This window comes from Neovison vison, chromosome 2 (genome assembly GCF_020171115.1).
Source record: "Neovison vison isolate M4711 chromosome 2, ASM_NN_V1, whole genome shotgun sequence".
In the NCBI taxonomy this organism is placed as follows: domain Eukaryota; kingdom Metazoa; phylum Chordata; class Mammalia; order Carnivora; family Mustelidae; genus Neogale; species Neogale vison.
The window spans coordinates 71,715,504-71,732,972 of NC_058092.1; the positions used below are offsets into that span (position 1 = coordinate 71,715,504).

Below are 17,469 nucleotides of genomic sequence, written 5' to 3' on the forward strand. Positions count from 1 at the left end.
CTGCCTCCCCTGGCCCTCTTCTTGAAGGATGACATAGTTAGAAAGTTTCTTTTATGTTGCTTCTATTAAATGTGAGTTTTTTGGTGCCCTTGAGTGGTTCTGAGGCAATAAAAACGATTCAGAGGTTAACATTGTTTTTAAAAATTAATATTCAATTTATTAAGGTTGCAGATTAAAAAACTAATTTTTCCTGAAGCTTTTAAGTTCTGCATCAAATCTTACTGTTCCTTGTCTATTATGTATATAGCTTGTTACATATTCTTAAACTATGGTAAAGGCCTTTGAATAATATGTGATCCTATTTCTAAGCTAATACCTTCAAGCATTTTAAATTGCATTTATAACTCAATGCATTGTTTTTTTATTTCTTCAATGTTTTGATGAAATAACATAACTTCCCGAGTACTCAACTAACAAAGAACACTAGTAAGTCAAACTTGTAAGGAGGGCTAACCTTTCAAATATTATAATACTGTATATATAAACTTAATAAAAGCATAACTTAAAAATCTAAAGCAATTATTCATACATTATAAGTTGGAGTTTAAATCCTATTTATTTTAATATTAGGTCAAATTGTCTCAAACATTACAGGTACATGAAACACTAAATATAAGCTTCTCCCTCACACATAATATTAATATACAACAGGTTGATTTCCTTAAACACATCCATACTTAAACCTAACGCAGACTGGGGTTGAGGGATACTTAGGTGCTGTACTGGCTCCCTAGGGCTGTGTGACAAATGACCACAAATGAGGTGGCTTGAAACAACAGAAGTTTCTGCTCTCTCAGTCTGGAGGCTGGAAGTCTGAAATCAAGGTGCTGGTCAGCCCCTGCTCCCTCGGGAGGGCTGAGAGGAGCATCCCTCCTTGCCCCTTCCAGCTTGGGTGGCTCTGGGCATTCCTTGTCTTTCTTGGCTTGTGGAAGCCAAATCACTCCAGTCTCTGTCTCTAGCCTCACATTGCCTTGTTTGTGTCCCTCCTTTTCTGTCTCCTATAAGGACATTTGTCATTGGACGGCTGCTCTTATTTCAAAATCTTTACTTTTATTACATCTGCAAAGATCTTTTTTTCCAAAGAAGGGAACATATACAGGTCCCAGGGATTTGGTTATGGAGATATTGGGGGGGGGTGCGAGCCACCACTGTTCAACCCTCTCTACCTACAAGGGGACTTGTCATTCCAGTGAATCATGGTAATGCCCAGAGGTGGTAGCTGAGTGCCTTTCTGGCAGCAACACTGGTTGACTTCCTAGTTCTGTTTACAACACCACTATCAGTGCCTTTCTGATGAGCTTGTCTCATAGTGCACAGCTCTGAGTTCCCATTCTGTCTTACTGGATTTCTTTTATTTCCTCACAGACTTCTGCATTAACTTCCTCGCACCTGGACTACACACTTTCCTCAATTAGGTTTTTCATTTATTGACTCTTAACGTATATAAATATATTGTGTGGTTATCTCTAAAGACATTTGTACTTGACAGAATCCTGGATTCTTTTCATATCCTTCCAATCAGTTAAAATCATCAATATCTAGGGCTACTAAAAGAGTATCCAATTGAATTTCTGTATCTCTCTTATGGTTCTACCTGGCTAGTCGTTCATACTTCTAAGGTCTTTCCATTGGCAGATGCAAATGATTGGTTAGGAATTCTCTTAGGACTTTGAACAAGCTGTTGAAAAAATGAGTCTCAGTGAACCAATTCAATAGTAGGTCTTTACTTAAAGGAGATGGCACTGTAGAGTGGTAAAGAAACTCTTCTATGTATAAGCTGGTGGCTTGGAAAAACTGCCTAGTCTTTTTGAGCTGGTGTAGCCTGTATATAAGGTGTTGGTAACATCATTCCAAGTTACTTGATTGGGTTGTGAGGTCTAAGAGGGATGGTGCACATACAGTACTTTTCTCAGTGCCCAGTTTATAACAATCACACCAAAAGTGTTAGTGATTAGAACACTAGAATTTCAGAAGAGTGTTTCCATGTTTCCTTAGGGACTATTTTTTTTTTCTTAAACAAATCTTTTATTTACTACTTTAGTGGGGAGGGTACACCGTTCCTGGAGGTACTGCAACACCAGGTCGATGCGTGGAGTGGGAGGAGCAAGCTCCTATTCCAACTCCCTGCTCCAAAAATCCATTTAATATATTGTCCTCGGATAGAGGACGTATCAGATATTAAACTGATAAGAACAGATACTACACTTGATCTTAGCCAAAAGGCCGAGAAGTGATCCTTAGGGACTATTTGAACACGAATTTGGTATAGGTAGAAATGTTCCTTAAAAGGAGGTTCCTTCCTGCATATCATATATTCATTCATTTTTATATTCAAATATTTATTGAGCACCTAGTATTTGCTGAGCACTGTTCTAAGTGCATGGGATGATGACTGAATAAAACGGGCAATCATTCCTGTTTCATGGAGGGATGAGGCAGGGGGGAGGCTTACAGAAGGTGAAAAGTACTATAGAAAGAATGGAGCAGGGGAAGGGGACAGGGGAGTGCCAGGAGTGGGACAGGTTGAAATCTAGATAGGATGGTCAGGGCAGATCTCATGGAGAAGGGGACACTGGAGTAAAGACTTGAAGGGGCTGAGGGAATAAGTCCTATACAGATACATGTGAGACAGCATTTCAGGCAGAGGAAGCAACAGTGTAAAGGCCTTGAGTTGGGAGCATCTCTGACACGTTCAAGGACAAGCAAGACAACTGTGTAACTTGAGTACTGGGAGAGAGGGGGAGAGTAGAAGGGGAAAAGGTAGAGAGATGACAGGCCTAGACAATGAAGGTCGCTGGCACCCCTTTAATAAGATAGGAGACCATCACAAGGCCAAGAGCAGAGGGATGACAGGATCGGACCTGAATTTTAAAAGGATCACTCTGGCCACAGTGTGAATAAATAGTAGGAGGGCAGGGTAGAAGCAGGGAGACCAATCAGAGGGTATGCAGGAAATCAGACAAGAGACAAAGGTAGCTCACACCAGAACACAGTACTAGAAGTGGTGAGAAGTGGTCAGATTTTCTTTTATGCTGAAAAGCACTATTTGTTGATATATAGGATGTGGGGTGAGGAAAAGAGAGGTGAGGGAAGATGCTAAGATTTTTGACCTGAGCAGCCTGAAGGACTGTACTGCCGTCAACTGAGATGGGGCCTGCTGTGGGGAGAGCAAGTTTGGGGTGAGAAGGAATGACCACTAGACACCGAAGGGGACTTTTCTACCTGAGTTTAGAGTTTGAAAGAGACAGAAAGAGAGAGGTCCTGGGTAGAGATAGACATTTGAGGGTGGTCAGCATATAGATGGCCTTCAGAGCCGAGTGACTTGACGATGTGACCAAGAGTGAAGGGAGAAGGAAAAGAGAGCGAGACCAGTGGTCCCTGGTGGGGGCCCCACCAGGATTAAAATGTGAAGCAGAAAAGTAAAACCAGCAAAAGAGACCGAGAAGGGACAATGAAGAGAGTGTTTGGCCGTGGAAGCCAAGGAGCTGTGTTCTCCATGGCGCCAGAGTCTGCAGCTGACTCTGAGAATGTCCTCCATGTGCTGACAGCGAGCCCCTTTGGGTCACCTCGGCCGTAGCCCTCCCCATGTCCCCTGACTCTTCCTCTCCAGCGAAACATCTTTTACCTTTCTGCATTGACTTCCATAAGGGAATCGAATGAATTTTAATAATTAAAAAATAATAAAGGAAATAAAAATCAAGACATACACTTCAGGGTAGCCATGATGATTTTTTAAAAGTATGCCTACAACTCATTCACATAATATACATAAAATATACATATCTCATGCAAATGCCCTCGCAGACACTGGTTCTTAGGAAGATTTCTGTTGATCCCACAGCAATCGTGACCTTTATACTATACCCTACAAGCTGGACAAAGGCGATCCAAATCGCACTCTGAATAGCCATAACTTTGGTCATGCATTCTGAACAGCGGGTGCAACCTGTGACTATCAGTCCCTTTCTTGTCCCATGAATATCTACTGGAAGACCCTTAGTCGCTAGTGTAAGCTGGTTTTGAACTCAGGGTCTATCTTATTTCCCTTGGGATTTTTCTCAATACCGAGCACACTGTCTGGCTCATGGTAGGTACTGTCTAACGTCAAGTTTGCTCAGGGAATGAATGAATAGTGCCTGCTGTCCTGAAGAATGGCTCAAACCAAACAGACTTCCTAGGTCAGAAACTTGAAACACAAACAAGCATAGCAATTACACCTAGAAGTTGCCTTTCTTGTTAAATTCATGGCATAGTTTTTGACCAGATCATTTATATATATTTTTTCTTTTCCCCATGTAACATTGAAAAAAAACAAAACTCCGAAGTGTAGACTTTCTACCCCAGGACAGGGAAGACACCTTCCACCTTATATGAACCACATATATTTCCAGGAAGAATACTAGGCAGAAAGAGAGTAGATTCTGTTTTTTAATCAGCAGTTCTATTGAGGACAGATGCTATTTCTATTTTTCATCACTTTCTCTCTCTCACTTTTGCTATCATTTCAGAAATTATGATTTTCCATATTCTCAAAGTAAAAAAAAAAATCACTGACAGAAGGCAAGCAAACCAATGTCATAACTGAATATATTGTACCAGTGCATATGAGAAGCTTTATCACTGGCCAAAGGGGCATAAAATAGAGCTCGTCTGCAAACCAATCAAAAGGATCATTTCCATGGGCAGCCGCCTTATTAGATGCGTAATCAACAGTCTACCTAGGGCCTCTTTCCATGGGAGAAGCCGGGGAGATTAAGATTCATTTTGTCAGTGTGTTCTAGTTTTTCATCGGATTCTTTGCTGTCTCCAGAATTTTTTTTCAGCACTCAAACAGACAGCTATAAAATTGATTGGCTTGAAAGCCAAATAAAATAAAACACAGTAGCCTACTTTATCATTTACTACGAGCTATTTATTATGAGCAGTGCTGTGTTGGGATATCGACCCTGAGATTAAAGCTAGAGAAATATAGATTCTGAGATTCTGTGGACACATAAAGCTCCCCAGCCATGGTGACAGATGATAATGAGATTATACTCAGAGGCCATCTTTTATCTCAATGGAGCCCAACAGCTATCATTTTTTAAAAATAATGAATTGTACAAACAATGCAGGGAACATTTGCTTAGCAGTTCTGCAATGCAGCTTCCTTGAGCCCCAAGTGCCTTGGCAGGCTGCCCGGTGATCTGGCCGCCGAGGACAGCCACGCCCCCAACTCATCTATTTTGCTGGCTGGTCGGATCATATGTTCTCTTATTCACCTCAACACACCTGGCCACAGGAGGTGTCCTTCTCCCCGAACATTCCTCATATTCATCCTGTTCTTTCTTGCCTCCAGGCCTTTTTTCTGACTATCCCTCCGGCTGAGAAGCCCTCTTACATGTCCAAAATCAAAATCCACTTCCTCCTTGAACACAACAGCTGTAGTCTCACATCTTTCATGAACTCTTAAGCAAAATCTTTAGAGCAAATTGGTCCCCATCCAAGTCCTGGCTTTACTACTTGTGAGCCGGGTTGCCAAGGGCCACTTACATCACCTTTCTGAGTTTCAGGTTCTTTACCGCAAAGCAGAGGTTAAAAATTCTTACCTCTAAGAGTTTTACCTAATTATTATATCAGACCAAGCATGTGAAGCACACAGCACAATTTCTAACCCTAGTAGGCACTCACTTAATGTTAGTTTCCTCTCTTGGGCTCCTTTGCTCCTAAAATTTCAGTCCCCACTTAGTAATTAAACAGACACTGAATTTTTCACAGCAGGGGGTCCTGGATCGTAGGCTCTTCCCTGAACCTTCCCTTCACCTTCTTGCTTTAATCCATGGTTCTGAAGCCTGACTGCACATGGCAATCCCTTCAGATATACACCATGGTTGGGTCCAAATCCTAGAGATTCTGACTTAATTGGTTGGGACAGAGCCCAGGCGTTACTTGACAGATAATCCAGCTCTCTGTCTGCATCATGGCTGCAGCCAAGCAGCTAGATAGGCTGGAGGGAAATACAGGAACTTTCTGAATGGTCTTAAATCTGTACCCACTCGCCTCACTAGGTGGGCCTTGGTGCGGCAGCCCTACTGAGTTCCTCGTCCACTCACTGTGCCGCTCTCCTGGGCGTGACTTCTCACTTCCTCTTCTCCCTCAACTCCTGAACTCCTCCTGCCTTATCAGGACCCTCTGCTAACGGTCTGGTCTGTGGTACTCACTGATAAGACAGGAGGAAAGCGCTGAGCATACCACATCGGCACATCTCTGGCTCCCTGCGTGCACACCCTGCTTTCTTTCCTCTTACTGTGAATGGAACATCCCCGTTGCTGTGACAGACCATATCCTCCCTTAAACCCTGAAGCTCACACTTTCCAGCAATCATCACCATGACTTTCCTGAATCATCACTTAATCCCTCTCTACTGGACCAATCCCACCAGTGACTACATGCTATAATAATTCCCATCTTAAGATAAGCCCCCCGGGGCACCTGGGTGGCTCAGTGAGTTAAGCCTCTACCATCTGCTCAGGTCATGATCTCAGGGTCCTGGGATCGAGCCCCGCATCGGGCACTCTGCTGGGTGGGGAGCCTGCTTCCTCCTCTCTCTCTGCCTGCCTCTCTGCCTATTGTGATCTCTCTGTCAAATAAATAAATAAAATCTTTAAAAAAAAAGCCCCCCATTACTGCACACACCCCTCCAACTACTCTCCCACCTGTGGGTCCCTTTTTAGGAAAAGAAAACAGCAATTTAAAACTAGCTAGTCCTTACTTGTCCCTGGTCCTTTCCTCCCAGTGTCCCTTAAAGCCCCTGCAGTCAAGCCTTCGTCCCCACCACTGCCATGAAACAGCTTTGTCAAGGCCACCGAAACCTCCAAGGCCAAATCATCGTCAATTCTCAAGCCTCCCATTGTAGCATTTGACACAGTGGATCACTCTGGGTCTTTGCTGGTTCTCTTCCTGCATCATTGGCTGCCCCTTCTGTCTTCTTAACGGACTCTTCTCTGACCACAAACACTGCAAATGCCCAGGAGTCAGTTCTCAGACCTTTTATTATCTCTATCTACACTCACTGTCTATGTGATTTAGTCTAACCCCATGGCTTTAAATGCCGTTCATATACTGTGACTCCCAGATGAACCTCTCTTGCCTGGACAGATTTGTTTATCCAGCTGCCTTCCCGATATCTCCACCTGGTTTTGTCTCTGTACGTGGAAGGTCACACTACAACTGAATTCCTGATTCCTTCCCCTACCCCTCCAAACCTCCTGCTCCAACCAACTTCTCCATCTAAGAGAGAAGAAATTCTACTTTTGGTGGCTGTAGATACATTCCCTGCCCCTACTCCCTCCAACTCCCAAGGGCTTCATGGGGTGATAGCTGGGAGGTCAGCATTGGCTTTGGCCACCTGTGGCTCTGTCTGTGGTTCCCAGTGAGAGGACACCCCAGCGGTGCCCGGGTCCCCAGCTCACAGCCCACCTTGGGGTAGGAAGGTGAAAGCCACGCTCCCACATGTGCCGCTACTCTGGGGCCCCACCGGGCATAGGTGGACTCTGACCTCTGGACTCTGGCCTCTGGCCTCTGACCTTTGACCGGTGGTCTGCCTGCCAGATGCCCCAGATGATTGACCCTGAGGCCCAGGCTGCTGGCACTGCAGGAGGAAGGGAGCTCCCCTCTCAACATTCAGTAAAGCTGTTGATCTTTAAAAAAAAAAAAAGAAAAGAAAAGAAAGAAAGAAAAAAAAGGAAAAAGAAATTCAAACCCAAACCCTAAAAGTCTCTTTAAGACACATCTCTCGCTATCATATCCAATCCATCAGCAAATCCTTCATCATACACGTTTTTCAATATTATTACATTAACCATGCCCTTAATTTAAAATTGCTGAAAAGCGTTCCATCCATAACAATAAAGACACATGCAGAGTGCCCCAGCATTGTGTTAAATGCTTGGCATAACTTATTTAATCTCCGTTAGCCTATGATAGGTGGAATTGTCTGAAGAGGAGCTAGCCCAGAGTCGCGGAGCCAGCAATGAAAAAGCTGAGATACCTAGGCAGTAGGGTTCCAGAGTCCACGTGCTTGCCTACAGTGCTCTACATTTGTTTATCACGGTGCTTGAATAATTGCATTGTTCAGAAGTTTCCACTGTTAGAGATGTTGTTTTGACCACCTTTGGGTACAAAGCCTTTTCCTAATTTAGAACCATTCTCAGAAGTTGAATAGCTCAAAGAGCATGAGCATTCTTAATCCTTAAAATGGCTCACCTATTATTATTTAACATTGGCTTTTTGAAATCTGAGGTCATTTATGGTTATTAAGGACTGTTCTCTGAAAAGAGAAGAAAATCTAGAGAAATAGCTAAGTTTGACCCTTGATTTAGTCACTGTGAATCTGACATACTTATTCAATCTTATGGTCTTCAGTTTCTGTATTTGTAAATTCAAGATAATCGCAACATTACAACTTCCTCACAAAGATACACTTATCGGGTCCTAATTACTGTCAAAAGAAGAAACTTTAGAGTTACTTTCCCCCCAAGCAAACCACAAACTCGGAAACTTAGATCTATGACTGTTCTACTCAGGAGGGTGTTAATCCTTTGCATCTTTTAAGATCATGAAAACCTGAGTTCTAACTTTAATTGACCTGGCAAATCTGAGTTTTTTTATGATTTTTTAAAATTTTTTATAAACATATAATATATTTTTATCCCCAGGGGTACAGGTTTGTGAATCGCCAGGTTTACACACTTCACAGCACTCACCATAGCACATACCCTCCCCAATGTCCATAACCACACCCCCCTTATCCCAACCCCGTTCCCCCCAGCAATCCTGTTTGTTTTGTGAGATTAAGAGTCACTTATGTTTTGTCTCCCTCCCAATCCCATCTTGTTTCATTTATTCTTCTCATACCCCCTTAACCCCCCACATTGCATCTCCACTTCCTCATATCATGGAGATCATATGATAGTTGTCTTTCTCTGATTGACTTATTTCGCTAAGCATGATACCCTCTAGTTCCATCCACGTCATCGCAAATGGCAAGATTTCATTTCTTTTGATGGCTGCATAGTATTCCATTGTGTATATATACCACATCTTCTTGATCCATTCCTCTGTTGATGGACATCTAGGTTCTTTCCATAGTTTGGCTATTGTGGACATTGCTGCTGTAAACATTCAGGTGCACGTGCCCCTTAGGATCACTACGTTTGTATCTTTAGGGTAAATATCCAGTAGTGCAATTGCTGGGTCAGAGGGTAGTTCTATTTTCAATATTTTGAGGAACCTCCATGCTGTTTTCCAGAGTGGTTGCACCAGCTTGCCTTCCCACCAACAGTGTAGGAGGGTTCCCCTTTCTCCGCATCCTCGCCAGCATCTGTCATTTCCTGACTTGTTAATTTTAGCCATTCTGACTGGTGTGAGGTGATATCTCATTGAGGTTTTGATTTGTATTTCCCTGATGCTGAGTGATATGGAGCACTTTTTCATGTATCTGTTGGCCATCTGGATGTCTTCTTTGCAGAAATGTCTGTTCATGTCCTCTGCCCATTTCTTGATTGGATTATTTGTTCTTTGGGTATTGAGTTTGCTAAGTTCTTTATAGATTTTGGACACTAGCCCTTTATCTGATATGTCATTTGCAAATATCTTCTCCCATTCTGTCAGTTGTCTTTTGATTTTGTTAACTGTTTCCTTTGCTGTGCAAAAGCTTCTGATCTTGATAAAATCCCAATAGTTCATTTTTGCCCTTGCTTCCCTTGCTTTTGGTGATGTTCCTAGGAAGATGTTGCTGCGGCTGAGGTCAAAGAAGTTGCTGCCTGTGTTCTTCTCAAGGATTTTGATGGATTCCTTTCTCACATTGAGGTACTTCATCCATTTTGAGTCTATTTTTGTGTGTGGTGTAAGGAAATGGTCCAATTTCATTTTTCTGCACGTGGCTGTCCAATTTTCCCAACACCATTTGTTGAAGAGGCTCTCTTTTTTCCATTGGACATTCGTTCCTGCTTGGTCAAAGATTAGTTGACCATAGAGTTGAGGGTCTATTTCTGGGCTCTCTATTCTATTCCATTGATCTATGTGTCTGTTTTTGTGCCAGTACCATGCTGTCTTGATGACGACAGCTTTGTAATAGAGCTTGAAGTCTGGAATTGTGATGCCACCAACTTTGGCTTTCTTTTTCAATATTCCTTTGGCTATTCGAGGTCTTTTCTGGTTTCATATAAATTTTAGGATTATTTGTTCCATTTCTTTGAAAAAAGTGGATGGTATTTTGATAGGAATTGCATTAAATGTGTAGATTGCTTTAGGTAGCATAGACATTTTCACAATATTTATTCTTCCAATCCAGGAGCATAGAACATTTTTCCATTTCTTTGTGTCTTCCTCAATTTCTTTCATGAGTACTTTATAGTTTTCTGAGTATAGATATTTGGCCTCTTTGGTTAGGTTTATTCCTAGGTATCTTATAGTTTTGGGTGCAACTGTAGATGAGATTGACTCCTTAATTTCTCTTTCTTCTATCTTGTTGTTGGTGTAGAGAAATGCAATTGATTTCTGTGCATTGATTTTACATCCTGACACTTTATTGAATTCCTGTACAGGTTCTAGCAGTTTTGGAGTGGAGTCTTATAGGTTTTCCACATATAGTATCATGTCATCTGTGAAGAGTGATAGTTTGACTTCTTCTTTGCCTATTTGGATGCCTTTAATTTCCTTTTGTTGTCTGATTGCTGAGGCTAGGACTTCTAGTACTACGTTGAATAGCATTGGTGATAATGGACATCCCTGCCGTGTTCCTGACCTTTGTGGAAAAGCTTTCAGTTTTTCTCCAATGAGAATGATATTTGCCCACTTTGAAGAGTTTTGATCAGGAAGGGATGCTGTACTTTGTCAAATGCTTTTTCAGCATCTATTGAGAGTATCATATGGTTCTTGTTCTTTATTTTATTAATGTGTTGTATCACATTGATTGATTTGCAGATGTTGAACCAACCCTGCAGCCCTGGAATAAATCCCATTTGGTCGTGGTGAATAATCTTTTTAATGTACTGTTGAATCGTATTGGCTAGTATTTTGGTAAGAATTTTCGCATCTGTGTTCATCAAGGATATTGGTCTGTAGTTCTCTTTTTTGATGGGATCCTTGTCTGGTTTGGGGATCAAGGTGATGCTGGCCTCATAAAATGAGTTTAGAAGTTTTCTTTCCATTTCTATTTTTTGGAACAGTTTCAGGAGAATAGGAATTAGTTCTTTTTTTTTTTTTAAGAGAGTTGTATCTTTTTCTTTCTTTTTTTTTTTTTTAAAGATTTTATTTATTTATTTGAGAGAGAGAGACAGTGAGAGAGAACATGAGCGAGGAGAAGGTCAGAGGGAGAAGCAGACTCCCCATGGAGCTGGGAGCCTGATGCGGGACTCGATCCCGGGACTCCAGGATCACGCCCTGAGCCGAAGGCAGTCGTCCAACCAACTGAGCCACCCAGGCGTCCCGGAATTAGTTCTTCTTTAAATGTTTTATAGAATTCCCCCGGGAAGCCATCTGGCCCTGGGTTTTTGTTTGTTTGGAGATTTTTGATGACTGTTTCAATCTCCTTACTGGTTATGGGTCTGTTCAAGTTTTCTATTTCTTCCTGGGTTCAGTTGTGGTAATTTATATGTCTCTAGGAATGCATCCATTTCTTCCTGATTGTCAAATTTGTTGGCGTAGAGTTGCTCATAGTATGTTCTTATAATTGTCTGTATTTCTTTGGTGTTAGCTGTGATCTCTCCTCTTTCATTCATGATTTTATTTATTTGGGTCCTTTCTCTTTTCTTTTTGATAAGTCTGGCCAGGGGTTTATCAATCTTATTAATTCTTTCAAAAAACCAGCTCCTAGTTTTGTTGATTTGTTCTATTGTTATTTGGGTTCTATTTCATTGATTTCTGCTCTGATCTTTATGATTTCTCTTCTCCTGCTGGGTTTAGGGTTTCTTTCTTGTTCTTTCTCCAGCTCCTTTAGGTGTAGGGTTAGGTTGTGTACCTATAGACGTACACAACCTCTTGTTTCTTGCGAAAGAGGTTTATTGTTTCTTGTTTCTTGAGAAAGGCTTGTACCACTATGTATTTTCCTCTCAGGACTGCGTTTGTTGTGTCCCACAGATTTTGACTGTTTTGTTTTCATTATCATTTGTTTCCATGAATTTTTTCAATTCTTCTTTAATTTCCTGGTTGACCCATTCATTCTTTAGTAGGATGCTGTTTAGTCTCCATGTATTTGGGTTCTTTCCAAATTTTCTCTTGTGATTGAGTTCTAGCTTCAGAGCATTGTGGTCTGAAAATATGCAGGGAGTGATCCCAATCTTTTGATACCGGTTGAGACCTGATTTAGGACCGAGGATGTGATCTATTCTGGAGAATGTTCCATGTGCACTAGAGAAGAATGTGTATTACTGTTGATGTGTTTCTTTGATTTTGTTATTAATTGGTTTATATAGTTGGCTGCTCCCACGTTAGGGGCATAGATATGTAAAATTGTTAGATCTTCTTGTTGGACAGATCCTTTGAGTATGATATAGTGTCCTTCATCTCTTATTATAATCTTTGTCTTAAAATCTAATTGATTATAAGGATTGCCACTCCTGCCTTCTTCTGATGTCCATTAGCATGGTAAATTGCTTTCCACCCCCTCACTTTAAATCTGGAGGTGTCTTCGGGTTTAAAATGAGTTTCTTGTAGGCAACATATAGATGGGTTTTGTTTTTTTATCCATTCTGATACCCTGTGTCTTTTGATTGGGGAATTTAGCCCATTAACATTCAGGGTAACTATTGAAAGATATGAATTTAGTGCCATTGTATTGCCTGTAAGGTGACTGTTACTGTATATTGTCTCTGTTCCTTTCTGATCTACTACTTTTAGGTTCTCTCTTTGCTTAGAGGACCCCTTTCAATATTTCCTATAGAGATGCTTTGGTGTTTGCAAATTCTTTCAGTTTCTTTTGTCCTGGAAGCCTTTAATCTCTCCTTCTATTTTCAATGATAGCCTAGCTGGATATAGTATTCTTGGCTGCATGTTTTTCTCATTTAGTGCTCTGAATACATCATGCCAGTTCTTTCTGGCCTGCCATGTCTCTGTGGATAAGTCAGCTGCCAATCTAATATTTTTACCATTGTATGTTACAGACTTCTTTTCCCGGGCTGCTTTCAGGATTTTCTCTTTGTCACTAAGACTTGTAAATTTTACTATTAGGTGACGGGGTGTGGACCTATTCTTATTGATTTTGAGGGGGGTTCTCTGCACCTCCTGGATTTTGATGCTTGTTCCCTTTGCCATATTAGGGAAATTCTCTCCAATAATTCTCTCCAATATACCTTCTGCTCCCCTCTCTCTTTCTTCTTCTTCTGGAATCCCAATTATTCTAATGTTGTTTCATCTTATGGTGTCACTTATCTCTCGAATTCTCCCCTTGTGGGAGAGAACAGTAGCTGTTTGTCCCTCTTTTGCTCAGCTTCTTTATTCTCTGTCATTTGGCCTTCGATATCGCTAATTCTTTCTTCTGCCTCATTTATCATAGCAGTGAGAGCCTCCACTTTTTATTGCACCTCATTAATAGCTTTTTTTATTTCAACTTGGTTAGATTTTAGTTCTTTTATTTCTCCAGAAAGGGCTTTTATATCTCCCGAGAGGATTTCTCTAATATCTTCCATGCCTTTTTCGATCCCGGCAAGAACCTCGAGAATCGTCATTCTGAACTCTAGATCTGACATATTACCAATGTTTGTATTGATTAGGTCCCTAGCCTTTGGTACTGCCTCTTGTTCTTTTTTTTTGTTGTGAATTTTTCCACCTTGTCATTTTGTCCAGCTAAGAGTATATGAAGGAGCAAGTAAAATACTAAAAGGGTGGCAACAATCCCAGGAAAATATGCTTTAACCAAATCAGAAGAGATCCCAAACCATGGGGGGGGGTGGAGAAAGGGATAAAAAGAGGTTCAGAAAAAAAAAAGAAATAATTAAAAAAAGAAAACGAATAAAGAAAAAATATAAAAAAGAAAGAAAAAATATATATATATTAGATAAACTAGTTAGAAAACGTTAAAAAGGAAAAGGGTAAAAGTTAAAAAAAATTTGCAGAAGAAGAAAAAAATTGAAAAAGAAAAAAAAATTAGATTAACTGTGAGACTAAAGAATCATGGGGAGAAAGCCATGAGTTCCGTGCTTTGCTTTCTCCTCCTCTGGAATTCTGCTGCTCTCCTTGGTATTGAAATATATCTACTTGGTAGGTGATCTTGGTCCTGGCTGGATTTCTTGTTGATCTTCTGGGGGAGGGGCCTGGTGTATTGATTCTCAAGTGTCTTTGCCCCAGGCGGAATTGCACTGCCCTTACCAGGGGCCCTAATCTGCTTGGGTTTGCTTTTAGGAGCTTTTGTTCCCTGAGCGCTTTCCGTAGAGTTCCGGAGGACAGGAATACAAATGGCGGCCTTCCAGTCTCCGGCCTGGAGGAGCCGAGAGCCCCGAGCCCCACTCCTCAGTGTGCCCTCAGAGAATAGCGCCCAATTACTCCCGTCTCCCTGGCCTCTGGCCGCACTCTGAGCTCACCAAGCCTGTGACCAGTTCAAGATAACCCTGAGCTGCGAGCTCACTCCTCGGCTCTGTTTCTGTAGCCAACTTCCCTGTTCTAATACCTGCAAGATCTGCGACACTCAGACACCCCCAATCCTTCTGTGACCCTGCGGGACCTGAGGCCACGCTGACCCCACGTGGGCTTCACCCCAGTTTAGCCTCTGGAGCGATGTCCCTCAGCGGAGCAGACTTTTAAAAGTCCTGATTTTGTGCTCCGTTGCTCCGCCGCTTGCCGGGAGCCGGCCCCTCCCCCCACGGTCTATCTTCCCGTCACTTTGGATTCACTTCTCCGCCAGTCCTACCCTTCAGAAAGTGGTTGATTTTCTGTTTCTAGAATTGTTGTTCTTCTCTTCGATCTCCCTTTGGATTTTAGGTGTTTGCAATCTTTAGATAAGCTATCTAGCAGATCTCCTGCTACCTGAAGTAGTCTCAGCCTGCTACTTCTCCGGCATCTTGACTCTGGCAAATCTGAGTTTTACATCTATGTTGGCTCATTCCTAATTGTTTCAAGATCCTCTTAGACTATCTGAACCTGAAGGAAAGATTGAATAAGCTATATTTGTCACGGTTGTATGAGATAAAAATATTTTATTTCTCATGTTTTAATCTTAACTTTGATATTATAGGTTTGGATAATGAATAACCAATAATAAGTGAACTCTGCTTTTATGTTCTTTCTTGTCTTATTCCCATTCAGCCTTCAGAAATTACATATACCAAAATGTGGAACCTGTAAATTAAATGTACCAACACATTATTTTTTAGAGAATTTTCACCCCTTATTGCAGAACTAACTATACCTTCTACCCTCAGTTAAAACACACACACACACATATTTCAGAAAGGGGAAATTCTTAGAAGCCAAGAAGTCCCCTCTCCCTTTTTCCTTTCTCCATGTGCTGGATTGGCTGTTTGCCATCAGCTGTATTGCTGTGTTGCTAATCTTTTCTATCGCCCCTGAATCTGAAAGGCTGGAAGCATGGGAACCATATTTCCCGGAACACAAAGCCAGCAAATATCCCAGTCCTGATGCTGTCAGACAGTTATGAGAGATGAGGAAGGCAGAGGGGAAGCTGAAGCCATATTCTTCCTCTAGCAATGGATGTGGGATTTTGTATTGGTCTCTGGGTGTCCTTTCACAAATTACCTGCCTCAGGAGGCAGTTTCCAAAAGATCCTGACCAGTGTGGCAACATATCCCAGAAAGTTAGCTGCAAACCTTGAGAACAGGTTATGGGCTTCCCTTACCTTTGCTCTTCTAACTTTGCCAACTGTTTTATAAGTGCCTAGTTGCCTATTTTAAATACTTTCTTGTTTCAAGTACCCAGAATGGTTTCTGTTTTCCCAACCAACGCCTGGTTGATGTGTCCCATCTCCAAATTTATATAAACCTGTGATCAGGCTTTCACCTAAGAGAAACACAAATCTAATTTAGATTACCAGTAACAGATCCCTAACCCATAAACTGTAAACTAATTTTAACCCAAAAAGTCACCCCTTTATGTGATTTCCTTTTCTTCTGCCAGGTCTTAAGAATTCTATATCAAGAATTACACCACAGGTGGTGGGTATTATAGAGGGCACGGCTTGCATGGAGCACTGGGTGTAGTGAAAAAATAATGAATAATGTTTTTCTGAAAATAAATAAATTGGAAAAAAAATTAAAATTATGGGGGCACATGGGTGGCTCAGTTATTAAGTGTCTGCTTTCACTCAGCTCATGATCCCAGGGTCCTTGGATGGAGGCTCACATTGGGCTCCCTGCTCAGTGGGGAGCCTGCTTCTCCCTCTCCCACTCCTCCTGCTTGTGTTGCCCTTCTCTCTCTCTCTATCAAATAAATGAATAAAATCTTAAAAATAAAACATAAATAAAATAAAAAAAAGAATTGCACCACAGAGGACAGATCTAAAAAACATAACTCCAGTATCACCAACGTTCCAAAGTGATACCTGGAGGATGGCTACATCTATTCCCGTCCCTCTTTAGTATCTTCAGCTCCTTTTCACTCTATGTCCCTTGGGTTATCTATATATACATGTATTTGATTTATGATTTTGTAATTCTTCTAAGGGCAGGACTTTAAAAAAAGATTTTATTTATTTACTTGAAAAAGAGAGAGAGAGGAGGAGCAGAGGGGGAGGAGGAGAGAGGGAGTGAGAATCTCAAGCAGATTGCATGCTGTGTGGAGCCCAACATGGGGCTTGATCTCACAACCTTGAGATCATGACCTGGATCCAAAACCAAGAGTCAGAGGCTCAACCAACTGAGCTACCCAGACACCCCTAAGGGTAGGACTTTTTTTTTTTTTTAAGCTTTTATTTATTTATTTAACAGAGAGAGCAAGAGAGCACAAGCAGGGTGGACAGTGGAGAGAGGGAGAAGCAGGGTCCTTGCCAAGCAGGGAGCCCAATGTGGGGCTAGATCCCAGTACCCTGGGACCATACCTGAGCTGAATGCAGACACCTAACCATCTGAGCCACCCAGGCGCCCCTGGATAGGACTTTTTATTTGTTCCCTAGCACCTAGGGAATGTTCAAAGATTTTGGTAAATGTCAAAATAAATGTGTGGGTTTCTATTTAAATTGGAGCAATCAGTGGTTTACATGTTTCACATTTAAGTTCACTTTAGTAAAGATAAGCAGGCCATCAGGTCTCTTAGGTTCTCTATTTTGATAAGCAATTTAATTTTATTCCAGAAATCCTTTCTCCTGTATTGGTGATGAATTTATAACTACACATTTTACATCTACCTTAATCTCACATATATTTTTTAAAGATTTTATTTGAGAGAGAGAGGGAGAGAGAGCATGTGCTTGGGGGGAGGACAGAGGGAGAGGGAGAGATAGAATCTCAAATGACTCTCCACTGAGTGGGGAGCTGGATGTGG

At 41.6% G+C, this 17,469-nt stretch overlaps 2 non-coding genes across 2 annotated transcripts; one reads left to right on the forward strand and one right to left on the reverse strand.

Moving 5' to 3' along the window:
• Positions 1–2,044: 2,044 nt before the first annotated feature.
• Positions 2,045–2,235, reverse strand: LOC122901363. Its single transcript, XR_006383460.1, has one exon. It is a non-coding gene; the product is annotated as a U2 spliceosomal RNA (small nuclear RNA).
• Positions 2,236–7,376: 5,141 nt separating this feature from the next.
• Positions 7,377–7,495, forward strand: LOC122901659. Its single transcript, XR_006383647.1, has one exon. It is a non-coding gene; the product is annotated as a small nucleolar RNA ACA64 (small nucleolar RNA).
• The last annotated feature ends 9,974 nt before the right edge of the window (positions 7,496–17,469 follow it).